Genomic DNA, 6,000 nt, shown 5'->3' on the forward strand with positions numbered 1-6,000 from the left:
TCATCTCAGTAGATGCAGAAAAAGCTTTTGACAAAATTCAACACCCATTTCTGATAAAAACTCTCCAGAAAGTGGGCATAGAGGGAACCTACCTCAACATAATAAAGGCCATATATGACAAACCCACAGCAAACATCATTCTCAATGGTGAAAAACTGAAAGCATTTCCTCTAAGATCAGGAACAAGACAAGGATGTCCACTCTCACCACTATTATTCAACATGGTTCTGGAAGTCCTAGCCATGGCAATCAGAGAAGAAAAAGAAATAAAAGGAATACAAATTGGAAAAGAAGAAGTAAAACTGTCACTGTTTGTGGATGACATGATACTATACATAGAGAATCCTAAAACTGCCACCAGAAAACTGCTAGAGCTAATTAATGAATATGGTAAAGTTGCAGGATACAAAATTAATGCACAGAAATCTCTTGCATTCCTATACACTAATGATGAAAAATCTAAAGAGAAATTATGGAAACACTCCCATTTACCATTGCAACAAAAAGAATAAAATACCTAGGAATAAACCTACCTAGGGAGACAAAAGACCTGTATGCAGAAAATTATAAGACACTGATGAAAGAAATTAAAGATGATACCAACAGATGGAGAGATATACCATGTTCTTGGATTGGAAGAATCAACATTGTGAAAATGAGTATACTACCCAAAGCAATCTACAGATTCAATGCAATCCCTATCAAATTACCAATGGCATTTTTTACAGAGCTAGAACAAATCATCTTAAAATTTGTATGGAGACACAATAGACCCCGAATAGCCAAAGCAGTCTTGAGGGAAAAAAACGGAGCTGGAGGAATCAGACTCCCTGACTTCAGACTATACTACAAAGCTACAGTAATCAAGACAATATGGTACTGGCACAAAAACAGAAATATAGATCAATGGAACAGGATAGAAAGCCCAGAGATAAACCCACGCACCTATGGCCAACTAATCTATGACAAAGGAGGCAAAGATATACAATGGAGGAAAGACAGTCTCTTCAATAAGTGGTGCTGGGAAAACTGGACCGCTACATGTAACAGAATGAAATTAGAATACTACCTAACACCATACACAAAAATAAACTCAAAATGGATTAGAGACCTAAATGTAAGACCGGACACTATCAAACTCTTAGAGGAAAACATAGGAAGAACACTCTTTGACATAAATCACAGCAAGATCTTTCTTGATCCACCTCCTAGAGTAATGGAAATAAAAACAAAAATAAACAAATGGGACCTAATGAAACTTCAAAGCTTTTGCACAGCAAAGGAATCCATAAATAAGACAAAAAGACAACCCTCAGAATGGGAGAAAATATTAGCAAACAAATCAACAGACAAAGGATTAATCTCCAAAATATATAAACAGCTCATTCAGCTCAATATTAAAGAAACAAACACCCCAATCCAAAAATGGGCAGAAGACCTAAATAGACATTTCTCCAAAGAAGACGTACAGACGGCCACGAAGCACATGAAAAGGTGCTCAACATCACTAATTATTAGAGAAATGCAAATCAAAACTACAATGAGGTATCACCTCACACCTGTTAGAATGGGAATCATCAGAAAATCTACAAACAACAAATGCTGGAGAGGGTGTGGAGAAAAGGGAACCCTCTTGCACTGTTGGTGGGAATGTAACTTGATACAGCCACTATGGAGAACAATATGGAGGTTCCTTAAAAAACTAAAAATAGACTTACCATATGACCTAGCAATCCCACTACTGGGCATATACCCAGAGAAAACCGTAATTCAAAAAGACACATGCACCGAATGTTCATTGCAGCACTATTTACAATAGCCAGGTCATGGAAGCAACCTAAATGCCCATCAACAGACGAATGGATAAAGAAGTTGTGGTACATATATACAATGGAATATTACTCAGCCATAAAAAGGAACGAAATTGAGTCATTTGTTGAGATGTGGATGGATCTAGAGACTGTCATACAGAGTGAAGTAAGTCAGAAAGAGAAAAACAAATATCATATATTAACGCATGTATGTGGAACCTAGAAAAATGGTACAGATGAGCTGGTTTGCAGGGCAGAAGTTGAGACACAGATGTAGAGAACGGACATATGGACACCAAGGGGGGAAAACTGCGGTGGGGTGGGGATGGTGGTGTGCTGAATTGGGCGATTGGGATTGACATGTATACACTGATGTGTGTAAAATTGATGCCTAATAAGAAACTGCAGTATGAAAAAACAAACAAACAAAACAACAAATACTAAACTTTCATTGGGTTATTTGTATGGAAATATGTTAATATAAATGTTTTAGACATTACATGAAATTTCTAAAAATCTTATATGTTCTGGTATAATGTTATAAGTCATAATCCTAGTTACTACTTTAAAATGTATATCTCAGAAATAACTAGTTTTCTTGTCAACTGCATTATTATGAACTTTCATCAAATCTTTAACTGTGGTCATTCTTAAGTCTTTTGTCATTTACAGACAGTTCTGGGTGTACTCTGATGCTTTTGCAAATATGTTCCTATAAAAGGGTTTCATCTTCAAGAAATTCATGGAAAAGACTCTGACAAGTACAGGTTTCTGGTAACTGACTGTACTGCTGAACTGAATGAATAAGCATTTTCAGAACTCTAATGAAAAACTGATGAACTCATAAAAGTGCTAACAATAGATCAAGATGAAAAAAAAATTAATTACATGGCACTGAGTGAACTGATGAGGATGAGTATAATTTTTGTGACTTTCTGTCTGAATTAAAAAAAAAAAAGCCCACAAGGACTCAGAGGCAAAGAATATACAAATCAATTTTCACTGCAAAGTAAAGGAGCTGTTACAGTGGAGGATTACTGGACTGAATGTCAATATTATGACATAGTATGAGTGTGTTTCATGTTTGGTAATTGCAATCATTGTTGCTTTTGTTGTGGTCATCCATGTACAATGCTTGGTGTCAGTCTATTCATCTCTTGTAAAAATAAAATACAGTGTGTGTGTGTGAAAAAAAAAAACAAAAAACACAATTTTCCAAAATATTTGGGACATAGCAAAAACAGATGTAAGAGGGAAGTTTTTAACAATATGGGGCTATCTCAAGGAAGAAGAAAAATCTCAGATAAGCAGCATAACTTCTCATCTAAAAGAATAAGAAAAGAAGAAAAAACAAAACCCAAATTCAGCAGTAGAAAGGAAATATTAAAGATCAGAGCAGAAATAAATAAAATAAAGACCAAAAAATTAGAGAAAATCAATGAAACTACCTTTAAAGTAAACAATATTTTTAAAACTTTAGCCAGACTCATTATGAAAAAAATAGAGGGCCCACATAAACAAAAGTAGAACTAAAAAAAAAAGTACAACTGATATCACATAATGCAAATAATCTTAAGAGAATACTGTGAACTGCTATACACCAAGAAATTGAACAACCTAGAATAAATGGATAAATTTTTAGAAACATACAATCTTCCACAACTAAATCAGGAAGAAATAGAATATCTGAGCAGACCACTATTAAAATGTAATTAGTAACAAAAAACTCACAACAAACAAAAGCTCAGGACAGGACAGCTTCACAGGAGAATTCTACCACACATATAGAGAATAGTTAATACCTAACTTTCTCAAACTATTCTCAAAAATTGAAGAAAAGAAGCACTTACAAACTTGTTCTATGTAGCCAGCATTACCATGTCTATTACAAAAATAGAGAAAAATACTACAAAAAAGAAAATTACAGTCCAATACCCCTGCTGAACCTAGATGCAAAAATGCTCATTAAAACATTAGCAAACCAAATTCAGCAATAGATAAATAAAATGATACACCTTGAAGAAGAGGAATTTATTCCAGGGATACAGGGATGGTTCAATATCTACAATCAATGGGATACACCACATAAACAAAATAGAGGATAGAATTCACATGATTATCTTAACAGGTGTAGAAAAATATTTTAAAAAATTCAACATCCATTTGTGATAAAAACTTCAACAAAGTTGATATAGAGGGAAAATACCTCAACATACTAAAGGCCATTTATAACAAACCCACAGTTAACAACACACTCAATGGTGAAAAGCTCAAAGCTTTTCCTTCAAGATCAGAAACAAGGATGCACACTCTCACTATTTCTATTTAACAGAGTATTGGAAGTCCTAGACACAGCAATCAGAAAAGAAAAAGAAATAAAAGGCATACAATTTGGAAGGGAAAAGTAAAACTGTTGCTATTTGCAAATGGCATAATACTATATATGGTAAACCCTAAAGTATCCACCAACAAACTAGGAGAACTAATACATGAATTCAGTAAAGTTGCAGGATAAAAGATTAACATACAGAACTCTGTTGCTTTTCTATACACTAATAATTTCTCTCTTTTTTTTAAACATCTTTTTTGGAGTATAGTTGCTTTACAACGGTGTGTTAGTTTCTGCTGTATAACAAAGTGAATCAGCTATACATATACATACATCCCCATATCTCCTCCCTCTTGCGTCTCCCTCCCACCCTCCCTATCCCACCCCTCTAGGTGGACACAAAGCACCAAGCTGATCTCCCTGTGCTATGCGGCTGCTTCTCACTAGCTATCTATTTTACATTTGGTTACACTAATAATTTCTATCAGAAACAGAAGTCAAGAAAGCAATCGAACTTATAATCACATCAAAAAGAATAAAATTCTTAGGAATAAAATTAACCAAGGAGGTGAAAGACCTGTACTCTGAAAACTATAAGACTTTGATGATGAAAATTGTAGACTATACATTTAAATGGAAAGATATATCGCTTTTATGGATTAGAAGAATTAATATTTTTAAATGTTCAAATTACCCATAGCAATCTACAGATTTAATGCAAGCCCCATCAAAATACCCATGACATTTTTCATAGAACTAGAAAAAAATAATCCTAAAGAATGTGTGGAATCACAAAAGACCTCGAATAGCTAAAGCAATCTTGAGAAATAAGAATAAACTTGGAGGTATCATGTTCCCTGACTTCAGACTATACTACAAAGCTAAATAATCAAAACAGTATGGTACTAGCACAAGAAAGACACACGGATCCATGGAACAAAATAGAAAGCCCAGAAATAAACCCACACACATACCTTCAATCCATCTATGTCAAAGGATGCAAGAATATATAATGGGAAAAAGATAGTCTCCTCAATAAGTGCTGTTGGGGAACTGGACAGATACATGCAAAAAAATGAAAGTAGAACATTTTCTTATACGATATACAAAAATAAACTCAAAATAGATTAAAGACCTAAATGTAAGACCAGAAACCATAAAACTCCTAGAAGAAAACATAGGCAGTACACTCTTTGACATAAATCTTAGCAATATTTATATGGATCTGTCTCCTCAGACAGGAGAAACAAAAGCAGAAATAAACTAATGCAACCTAATCAAACTTAAAAGTTTTTGCACAGTATAGGAAACAATCAACAAAGAAAAGGCAACCTGCTGAATGAGAGAAGATATTTGCAAATGATATGTCTGTTAAGAAGTTAATATACTAAATATATAAAGACCTCATACAACTCAATATAAAACAGCAAAAACAACAACAAAGTACCCAATTTAAAAATGGGCAGAAGACCTGGATAGGAATTTCTGAAGTCATACACTTGACCAACAGGCACATGAAAAGTTGCTCAACATCAGTAATCTTCAGGGAAATGCAAATCAAAACCACAGTGAGATATCACCTCACACCTGCCGAAAGGCTATCATCAAAATAAAAACAAATAACAAGTGTTGCCAAGAAAGGGGAGAAAGGGAACCTTAGTACACTGTTGGTGGGACTTTGAATTGGTACAGCTACTATGGAAAAAGTATGGAGGTTCCTCAAAAAAACTAAAAATAGAACTACCATATGATCCAGCAATTCCACTCCTGAGTGTATTTCCAAAAAAACCCCAAAATTAATCATTAGAAAAGATACATACACTCCAATTTTCATAGCAGCATTATTTTAGGTAGCCAAGA

The sequence above is a fragment of the Balaenoptera borealis genome (genome assembly GCF_965194805.1).
Source record: "Balaenoptera borealis genome assembly, chromosome: 20".
In the NCBI taxonomy this organism is placed as follows: Eukaryota; Metazoa; Chordata; class Mammalia; order Artiodactyla; family Balaenopteridae; genus Balaenoptera; species Balaenoptera borealis.